This window comes from Callithrix jacchus, chromosome 1 (assembly GCF_049354715.1).
Source record: "Callithrix jacchus isolate 240 chromosome 1, calJac240_pri, whole genome shotgun sequence".
NCBI classification, from domain to species: Eukaryota; Metazoa; Chordata; class Mammalia; order Primates; family Cebidae; genus Callithrix; species Callithrix jacchus.
In genome coordinates, this window is record NC_133502.1 from 197,756,353 (window position 1) to 197,768,038 (window position 11,686).

Consider the following 11,686-nt stretch of genomic DNA (forward strand, 5'->3'; position numbering starts at 1 on the left):
GGACCTTCCGGGCAGAGAGTAGGGTGAAGAAGGGTACAGAGTAGGGCAGATGGGCTGATGGAAAAATTTCCAGCACTGGCTAGATGGGAAGGCCAGAGTGTGTGAAGTGTGTGTGTGAGATTATGTGTGTATGTGCACATGAGTGTAGGAGAGTGTTTACGTATGCTCATGTATATGTGTGAAAGGGTGTGTGTACATGTGCGTGTACATGTGAATGTTTATAAGTGTGTGTATGAGAGAGTGTGTATGTGCAGAGGGCATGAGTGTGTATGTATGTGTGCACATCAGACAGGGTACGCAGGGGAGGTTGAGTGTGTATGTGTGTGAGAGATGGAGAGTGTACATTTGTGTATGCGTAAGAGTGTGCATATGTGCATGCATGAGTGTGACAGGGATAGAGTTGTGTATACATGTAGGAGAAAGATGGAGTGTGTGTACATGTGTACATGTACATATAAATGTGAAAGTTGTCCATGTGCATATGTATGCATATGTGCTTATGAGAGTGGGTACATGTATGTACACATATGTGCACACGTGGACAGATATATGTGTGTGATTGTGTACATGTGTGTGCTCATATGTGTGAGTGTGTATGTTTGTGAGAGGATATGCACACATGTATGCAGCATGGACACGTGGGCATATGCACATGTGTGAGAGGGAGGGTGCACATATGTGCACACATGTACATATGTATGTGTGTATAAATACACTTGAGTGTATGTACATGGGTCTGCATGTATCTGTGAGAGTGTGTACCCATATGTGTGTGAGAGGGATGGGGAGAGAGAGAAAGTGTGTGTGTGTGTGTGTGTGTGTGTTCTGGGGACTGAGGCAGACAGTGGCTGGGGTATGAGAGGAGGGGGATGTAAAAGTTCTCTATCACCTGGCCAGGTCATAAAAAGTGAAGGTCTCGGGTGTGAAATAGAACACCCACCTTAGTCACAGGCTTCCATGCTCTTGGGTAATGATGTAGGTTCCGCAAAGATGCCTACTACTAGAAGCCTTCTTACTACATGTTGTGTGTCTCACGTGCATGTGACACTCGCCACCTTCACAGTGGGCTCCGCTTTCCCCCGTTATAATGAAGCACTGAGCAGTGAAATGGCTTCTCCAGGGTCACAGAATTAGTAAGTGGCAGTGCCAGAATCCAAACCCAGGTCAGCTCCACTGCAGCAGCCCCAATGCCACAGTGCCTTTGAGACGCTGTCGAGGCCACACCTTGGCTTTCTAGATGGGGAAACTGAGTCAGGAGGAGTTGTGACTGGGAGGCAGAGCCTGCAGTCTCCAGCCTGCAGTTTCTTTGTCCCCTGAGTGGGTCGCCACCATAACCCCATGGCCCACGTGGATACCAGCTTTATTCCCTGAGAGAGAGCCACTCAGACGATGCCAAACACTTCTGGCATCTCGTATCTTTTTTTTTTCTCCAGCAGGGAATACAGCCCTGATGACACCTAGATTTTTGCCCAGTGGACCCAGGTTGTGCTTCTGATCTGAAGAACCTGTGCCATGCTAAGTCTGTAGTAACTTGGTATGGTAGCAATAGAAAACTAACACATCCACTTCCTTTAACGTGCATCTGTCATGTCTCAGACTCCTTCTGGAAGGGAATCGGCATCTTGAATGCCTTTTTTGTGGGGGCGGAGGTCAGACATTGTGCTAAGCACCTCATACCGACGCAGCCACTTAATCCTCAAAGGAAGCCTAGAGGGTGGTATGATTGTCCATTCTGATTTTATAGATGATGGCACTGAGGCTCAGAGAGGTAAAGTAACTATCTCAAGATCACACAGCTACTAAGAGGTGGAACTTAGGTTCAAATTCAGGCTTGCCTGACTCCAGATCGGTAGACATCTGTGACTATTTAAATAGAAATGTATATTAATTATAATTAAATAAAATATAAAATGTGGTTTCTCAGTCGCACCAGACACACTTCAAGTGTTGTACATGAAACTGGTGGCCCCCACATCGGGCAGCTCAGATATGCAATGATTCCACCATCACAGAAAGTTCTATTAGAACAGCGCTGCTCCAGAGGCAGAAGCTGGAAGATCCACAGTGATGAAAACACAAGGCAGGCTGTGAGAACGTCTGTGAAGCATGTGCAGAGCTGCAGATACAATCAACCACAGGGCAACAGCATCAGTCATGGTCGCTTGTTGGTAAGAACTTCATAATTTGCAAATTCAGGGCACCCATTTGCTGTTTGAATACTTGGCTAAATGGGAATTTTAAATCTATTTTACAGATAAAGGAATTGAGGTTCACAGAAATAAAGACACAAAGACGGGGGAGTCTGGGAATTATTTTTTATCTTTTTTTTTTTTTTTTTTTTTTTAACGCACCTCCCTGGAGTTTGCAGAAGGGAAATACCTTCAGGGTTCTATTTTCCCTCGATCAGAAAATGCCCAGCACCCAAACATACCTCCTCTTTGGCATCATGTCATTAATCTTTAAAAATTTCTTAGCTGTGACGAATCGGATGCAGCCAGCCTCATGGCTTCTGGCTTCTCTCCTTTCATTCTGACCCAACACTAGCCACCAGAGAGGTCTCCCTAAAAGGCAAAATGACCAAGCCTTTTCCCTGCTTAGAACCTTCCCTGGCTTCCTATTCCTTTTAGGGTAAGGTACACCATGGTCCAGGTCCTGCTGACTCGCCAGGCTCACCTGCTGGGAATCCCCTCATTCCTCAGACACTTGGGCTAGCTCTTTAGGGCTGTTGTTCCACAGGTCACTTTACGCTCCTTAGCATATGGTATCCCTTTGCTCCGACATCTTTCCAGCTCTTGACTGTCTGATGAACTTCTAGTCTTTTTCCACCACTGCTCTCAAATACGCAGAGCTGCATCTAGTCATATATCTGCATGTGACAGACAGCATAGAGAGGTGGGGGGAGAGAGAATGGGAGGGAGAGAGGGAGGGGGACAGAGAGAAGAGAGGATAGGAGGGAGAAAGGAAGGGAGGAAGACAAAGGGAGAAAGAGAAAGAGAGAAGAGGGGAGAGGAGAAGAGGGGAGGGGATAAGAGGAATAAATAAAGAGAGGAAGAGAGACAAGCAGAGAGAGATGGGAAGGGTGAGAGAGAGAGTAAGGGAAGAGGGGAGGGAGGGGAAGGGAAAGAAGGGAGAGAGGAGAGAGATATGGAGGAAGAGAGGAAAACAGATAGAGATACCTGAAAGGATATTTGTCAACCCCAAAATGTTAAGTGCTTATCCTTGGAGGGAGAAGAACTTTGGAAATTATACTTTCAATTTTGTGTTAAAAAAAAATTTTTTTTAAGCCTACAGCACCCACTGTTCCTAGGCGGTCTCCCATCCAAGTACTAATGAGGCCTGACCCTGCTTAGCTTCTGAGAACAGACAAGACAGGGCATGTTCAGGGTGGTATGATCGTAGACTATCACTTGTATTTTTAGTCCACTTACAGATATACTTTTTCCAGACAGCATACAACAACAAGAAAGTAACACTCAACTATTACCAGGTCATCTCAGCTGTGAATGCTTCTCAGGACTCCCCCTTTTTTCTCCTAGAATTATGCATGCCTTCTCTTCTGCCCACCCTCCCCAAATGGAGGCCTGTAGCCTGCCGCCTGGGAGTAGCTGAAGGACGGGGCCAGTGCCTTACCTGCCTGGTCTCCAGTGTCCTGCACCAAGCCCAGCCAGCACAGGCTGGGCCTTGTAAATATTGGTTTAATGACCAGAGGAAGGAAACCCATTGTAACACCATGCATTGTCCAGGTTAAGTAATGGAAAGGATTATTAAAGCAATGAGGCTGCAATCTACTCTCAATTAGCCATGGCGATGAGGAGCATGGGGACAGTTTATGCCACCAAGCTGGGGATCATCAAAAGGCAATTTTCCCTTCTGTGGAGTGCCATGCCTTCATGTTTTAGTTATGTGTGATTCCACCCTGCGCCCACATACATACACCCTTTTTTTTCTTTTTAGGGCAGGGACACTGATTCGGATCTCCATCATATCTGGTTGGAGCTGATCACAAAGTCACTGCTACTTTCTTAACACAGATGATGAACCTTCAGTGAACAGCTGTTCTCAAAAGAGTGGGCCCCAGAGTTGCAACCTCGGCATCGCTGCCTGAGAACGTGTTCGAAAGGCACGTTTTGGGGTCCACCTCTGTAGGTTGGTGTCCAGAAATATAAATTCCTACAAGTTTTTCAGGTGATTCTGATGCATACTCAAGCCTAAGAATCACTGGCTTGAGGCAGGGTGTGGTGGCTCACACCTGTAATCCCAGCACTTTGGGAGGCCTAGGTGGGCAGATCACAAGGTCAGGAGTTCGAGGTCAGCCTGGCCAATATGGCGAAACCCCGTCTCTACTAAAATTACAAAAATTAGCCTGGCGTGGTGGCGGGTGCCTGTAGTCCCAGCTACTTGGGAGGCTGAGGCAGGAGAATTGCTTGAACCCGGGAGGCAGAGGATGCAGTGAGCTGAGATCTCACCATTGCACTTCAGCCAGGGCAACAGAGTGAGAATTAGTCTTTTAAAAAAAATCACTGGCCCAAAAGGGGACTTTAGTGCTTGGGCTTCAATTCTTGCTGTGCTGCTAATTGGCTGTCCCTCCTCAGGCAAGTCCCTTCACCTCTTCACGTTTCTACGTCCTCATCTGTAAAATGGGCACATCCACAATGCCCATCTCACAGGGTGTGTCAGGATGGGTGAAGAGCAGTCGAACGGCACTCACACTTAGAGCAGATGCTATCTGGTACCATATTTCATGGAGTAGAAGCTCCAGAATCCACACAGTAAATGTAGGGCATAAGTGTGCCTTAAAACAGTGTTTCTGAAACTTCAATGTGCACACAAATCCCTTGGGAATGTTATTAAAACCCAGACTCCAGTTCAGTAGGGCTGAGGCCAGAGATGGTGCATGTTTAGCAAGATCTCATGTGGGAGGATGCTGCTGGTGCCTGGACCACACTTTGGGTATGGATTGGATCCAGCCTCTGGGTCTCACAGTGGGCTCACATGATGTACTGGCAATGGTCATGGACTGGTCCTGGGAGACGGTGGAACAGGGCATAGTTCATTTTGCTCATTCCTGTCTGGCTGAAGGATGGCAAGCCTTGGCATAAGGACTGGAGACATGGTTTGAGCTCCTTCTGAGCCCACCCACTGGCCCGAAGGAAGCCCTTTGATCTCAGCATGCTCATCTGCCAAATAGACCACACAGTGCCCGCCCACTCCATTCTAAGGGCAAGTGGGGAGAATCAAATACCCATGTTCTCAATGAGTGAATTAATGACACAGCTTTTCTTGACACCATGGATTTTCCAGAGTTTAAAAATGGTGAAATGACGTAGACATGTAAAGGCATCAGGACAAGGCACTGCTGGTGAAGTTGGCTGATTATTACATTACTACACGATCATCGTTATGACTTATCAGTGTGAGTGATAAGACTTGAACTGTGATTGTCTCTCTATCTCCAGCCCCAGGAATGGCCAGTCCTTACAGAGTCACTCTGGAATTCTGATGGTTCCAGGGCACACCTGTCAGGCCACCCTCCTGGGCGGGCTTAGCATACTGAGGGCCATACAGAAGAGGACCTGCTTGCGTCCTCAAAACCTTATTACTACAACCATCATTTTTGCAGCCACTCTCTGATTTCAAGGCACTGCTCACTTCCAAGGGGAAATGACAGGGCTGGAGAAAGAAGGGGTCATCCACGCTCATTTCCAGAATGAACAAAGAACACATATGAGGGAGAGGAAAAATGCCTATTGCCCCCTCCCCGGACATGTGTGTGCACAAATACAACATGCACACGCATACACACACACATACGCTGCCCTAGCCTGCATGTCACCATCAATCAGCGCCTTCCCACTTGCTGTTTGCAGGCAGAGTTCCCTACAGATGTGCTCGGGGGTTGGAGAAGGAGAAGAAGGTGGAGCTGGGGCTGGGGAGGGAGGGGAGGCAGAGATGTCCTCAAAGAGTTAAAACCTTGCCTCACCAGACTGCGAATCCTCCTTGACTCTCCCCCACCCCATCCCCCTCAATCCAGCCAAACAACAGCTTGACATTTTCCATCCTTCACGAGAAAGACAAAGACGGGAAGATATTCCCATGATCCCTTTCTGCATGCCTAACCGTGAGCTCAGGTGCCGTAGCGTTTGCCCTGCGCCGGCCCCATCAACATGAAGGGCGAACTCATCCTTTCTGCATCTTTTTCTCGCCACTGCTTGATTAATTGGCTGACTACTACGCCAGTGGAATACCTAATGCCTTTCCTTCCCCTATTCTTCCTTCACAGTTTTTTTTCCTCCTTTGCTCCATTTACATATACTTTATATTCCATAATTTTCACCCAAAAAGAAAAAAAAAAAAAGAGCAAGCCCATCTCAGTAATTTGATGTAATGACGGCATGTCACCAAAAAGAGGAATTAGAAAAATCTGTAGGTATTTAATTTATTCTTGTTTTTTTTTTTTTTTTCCAAGTAGAGCTCTCTGAGAAAAGCATTAATATTCATGGGCAAGAGAAAAAAAAGTATACTCAATAGGAAAATTCCAGATTTTTTTTAGGGGTGGGGAGGCAGCTAAATTCAATGCATTTTTAAGCACCATTATTTAACTAATAGTGCCTGAGTCCCTCTGGTCCTAGTTCCTCCCTTTCAATGAAAATAAGTGGGTTTTAGTCTGCCTTCAAGGGTTGTGCGTGTTGCGCTCACACCCACGCTGTTGAAGCAGGAAAGCTGGGTTCTATGTTTTCCTCCCCTCCTGGGAGGACTCAAATGAAGAAGAAAAACATAAATAAAGGCCTTTCAGAGTCCCAGGGCTGGAGTTCTGGTTCTCCTTCATCCTCCCCTGTTGGCTGCCGTAGTTTTCTGATGGCTCTGCAGATGGAACAGTCTCCTTGAGGTTTCTGGCTAGACCACCCTCTTCCCGTTAACTTGGGTTTGGGTTTTGTGCTGTTAATTAACTACTTGGTTATCAGTGTAAGTGCTGAGTTATGCCATAATCATGATAGTTACCAAAGAAGCAGGAAATCAAATAACGAAGTATCAGACAGATGCCTTAACTGTGAGATCTGGAATGGGAGCAGTCTTTCCCTCTCCAAGGCAGGTCTTTCCAAAGGGAGTGTGGATCTCCTAGAAACAACAATGTATGAGGCATCTGAGGATGTGACTCAGTCTAGTAGGAAGATGAGTTCTCAGCCACAGGGACCTAAATGCCCACCTCCATCTTAATCAGTGGGATTGAAAACATGTGGCCGGGCGCGGTGGCTCACGCCTGTAATCCCAGCACTTTGGGAGGCCGAGGTGGGTGGATGGAGACCATCCCGGTCAACAAGGTAAAAACCCGTCTCTACTAAAAATACACAAATTAGCTGGGCATGGTGGTGCGCACCTGTAGTCCCAGCTACTTGGGCGGCTGAGGCAGGAGAATTGCTTGAACCCAGGAGGCGGAGGTTGCAGTGAGCCGAGATCGTGCCATTGCACTCCAGTCTGGGTAACAACAGCGAAACTCCATCTCAAAAAAAAAAAAAATGTATGAGTTTATGGGTCCTGAGTCTAAATCATTGGCCAATTCTGATCATAAAAATTATTCTTAGCATAATGATTATAATAAGCAACACTATGTACCATTATTTTTTTCTTCATTTTTAAATGGAGTTATAACTTACAGTAAGCTGCACAAATCTTATGTGCAGCTCGATGAATGTTTTACCCATGTTTGTACTTTGCCCAGATCAATATATAAGTGTTTCCAACACCCTAGAAGGATTTCTTGTGCTATCCAACCGAGTCAATGCATACCTCCTCAATACCTCCTCAAAGATGGCCGCTCTTCTGACTTCCGGCACGTAGATTCCTTTGGCCTGTTCTTGAACCTTAAACAGATGAAATTTTATAGCACATGCTCTTTCACGTTGAGGCTGTTTCTTAAAAACAAAGTTCTGGGGACTGATCCACGTTGCTACGTGCAGTGATAGTTCATTGTCATCACTGCTGTGCAATATTTCAACACATACACACGTTAGAATTGAACTCTCCATCTTCCTGTGGATGGTTATTTGGGCTCTTTCCAGTTTGGGCTATTTTGAGTCAACTGGGCATGAACACTCTCCTCTATACCTTTAGGGAAATAGAAGCTCTCATTTCTCCTGGGACTATACCCAGGAATGGGATATCTGGTCACCGGGTAAATAGACACGTAGCTTTAGTAGAAACTGCCAAACAGTTTTCAAAGTGGTTGTGCCAATTTACTCTTCCACCAACAGCGGCTGGGGTTTCAGTGGCTCTGTACCTTCACCAACTCTTGCTATTATTGTCATTTCTTTTAGCTTGAGCTATTTTAAAGGGTGTAGGAAGGGCAAGAAGAAGCCTTGGCAGGAACCAAGCAAGGAGAAAACAAAGGATGCCAACTCAGTAAGACTCAGAGAAAGAGAATCAGACACACACACACAGAAAGAGGAAAACAGCCAGGAAGAACCAGAGACATCCAGGAGGAAATGCAGAGGAAAACTTTGAGAGCAAGGTAAACGGATCGGGAAAGTGGTCCAGAAAAGAAAAAAAGCAGAGAGAAAAGAAAAGCAAAAAGGGTGAAGTTGAAAGGGAAGGAGGAAACGTTGATAGAGGAGAGAACAGCAGGCAAGAAAAGGGAGGAGAGAATGAACAATCCTGGGTGTCTGACCAGGGGAGCGGGGCAGGTGAGGAAATTGGTCTCTTGGTATTTTATGAAACATGCCCCCCCACCTTTTTTTTTTAAAAGTGCTTCTTGATATTTTTATGTTTATATGTTTTAACTTGGGCCCAACCTCATGGAAAATGCATGAGAAATAAGTGGTTTCTGGGAATGTTTTATACATGGCTGGGGAGTTGTTAGATGCAGAGGTGGGCAGAAGGGAGGGAGGGTGTGAATGGCCCCCTCCTTGGGCCTCTCTGGCAGGGCTTGATTGGGGGCTGCGGGCAGGTGCTCTGCGCAGACGGCGCTTCTCTCAAGGTTGTGTAGAAGGTAACCCAGGGTGGCAGACAACAGATGCATCCAGGATCTGCTCCAACCCTGTGACCTCGGGCAATCCACATCCCTGCTCTGAGCCTCGGTTTCCTCCTCTGATATATGCCAGTTTTGCAGGAGAGGGGAGCACTTAATCTGATCCAGGGCTGGATGGGCAACAAAGGGCTCCAGGAAATCTTAGGCAATCCGTGGTTGAAAGCAGAGCATGAAATATGAAAGACTGTCTCTGAAATCACAGAGGACTCAAGAAAACTTCCTCATGCGTCTACCTGGTAAAACCCTTTCCTAGTGTGAGGTTCTCGATGTGGGCCCCATCTATTCCCAGGCTTTGTTGCCACCATCCAGGAGGCCCATCCTCTGTTTCTCCAATGTGTCACGTCACTTTGCATCCCTTGTCATTGCACATACTGTTGCTGTCACTTGAAACCCCTCCTTATCCAGTAAGACAGTGCTTCTTAAAGCCTTTGTCGGGGAGTAGAGACTGATATCCATTTTAACAACCAGAAGAGAAATTGTACACCCTTTCCCTAGGAAAGCAATGCACATTCTCACCATTTTGTATACAATGTCAGTGGTTTCCCTGGCCTCAGTAGTACCATCTCTGAACTGCGGTTTAGGAGTTTCTGCTTCAAGAACTTGCTGCTAAGGTCATTGCCTTCATGGAAGCTTCTATCCAGATTTGTCCTAAATCACCATCAGCCCCTCTCCTGGGACTGGTCTCCCCGGGCCTTGGGACTCTGCTCCATCATGTTTATGTGTCATATGTTCATGTGTCTTTCTCCTTCACTGGTGGAGGAGGGTTTGTGCCTGTCTCTGCATCCCTGAAGACCAGCACAGGCGCTGGCCCAGGGGAGACCCTCAGGAAACGTCAAACACATTTGTAGACATGTCTCTTTTGGCATCCACAGTCAGTTTTGCAGTAGCTGCAAAGGCAGGGTGGGAGGCTTCTAGAACATTACTTCTTGAAGCTGGACCTGTCTCTTTGCAAGGATGAAGGCATCCTCCAGTGGAAGCGTGGGTTTGAGTAGGGAAAACAAGGCCTCCAAAAAGCCTAACACACTCACTCCCGAGAAGCATGAAGCCTCCTAATATCATGAGCGTTCTTTACGCTAAAATTGGCAGGGGCAGCTGCCAGTATGATGGGAGGAAGTGTTTAGTGAGAAGTACAGAGTGGGCTCCCATTCCTGCACTGTCACTGTCTCCTGTGTGACCTTGGGCAGGTCATCTTCCCTCTGTGAGCCTCAATTTCCTCATCTGTATATTGGGATGGAGTGAGAATGGATGAGGGATCTTCTTCAGGGTTCCCCCCAACTCTGACAGTCTATGAGCTCTGAAGATGCTCTTCAGGAAGGCTGTAGTTTGTATCACAGATGTGCAGGAGAGAAACGGTTGCAGAGGAGTCAATTTTTCTCTTGTAAACGGGATCTTTTCTAGAGCACTCCAGGGAGAAAGAACGGGACAAATATTTCTAGAAGGCCTACTCTGAGGCAGAAGACACCTTGTAAACCTGGTCTTGTTTAGCTTCTTACACTAAAGTTTGTTTACCTTTCCAATGTATTATGTGACTAAAATTTTAAAATAAAACAATAATAGGTTAATGTTTTGTCTCAAAAAAAGGAACCACATGATCCTGAGGAGAATGTGGAAAATACAAAAAATTAGAAGTAATCGGACAAATAATCCATTAATTCGACAGGAATTTATCAAGTACCCACTATGTGCAAATCATGATTCAAAGAAACGGGGTTTTTATCCAGCTTTATGTATGTGTGTGCATGTGTGTGTATATACATATGTGTGTGCATATGTGTGTGTGTATATGTGTGTGGGTATATATATATACACACATGCACATATATGATTATAAGCATAGTCTACAAAATTTAAATTCTGCAATTTAATTTATATTTCAATTATATTCATTTTGATGTTGTAATGTAGCTAGTTCTTAATAAGCCTACCAGGTACAAGTCAGCTTTCTTTTTCCTGATTATAAAAATAACACACATGTTTATTGAAAAATATGTGGACATTACAAGCATATGAAAAGAAAGAAATAAAGATTACTTATAATCTACCACCCATGAGTCTTTCTATTTATACATTTAAAGTCTCAACATACATGAATATCTCCTCCTCCCTTCCCCCAAGGGACCCCCTATTGCCCATTTATCAGCCCCCACCAAAGTTACACACCCTAGAATGTTGCACGCTACTCAAAGTCAGTCATTCTGTCTATTTAAATCACTGCTTTCTATTCAGCACCTTGAACAGTGCCTGGTGCACAGTAGAATTTCCATACCTCACAAATGCTCTTTAACACGGAAGCAATGGTGGACAAGGAGGTCACACAGAACCCAAGGTTTTATGATATGCTTTTAACAGAAGTATCACCATGCCACATGTAGTTTCAATACTTGATCTTAGCCAAAGGGCTGAGAAGCAATAAGTGGTTTCTGGTGTTATGAAATATTCTACTGTAATACAATGGACGCTGCCTTCATCATATGCTGTCATATAGATAAATCATAATTTCTTTCCCAAGTCTCATCTTGTGGCCATCTAAACAACACGTTCAGAAAGATACTCGTAGCTGTTCTCTGCACAACTTCGTGATCATCATTTTCTTGGGATAAGTTTCCAGAGGTAAAATCGGTGGATCAAAAACCAGGCACATCACATGCAATGCAATATTACTCA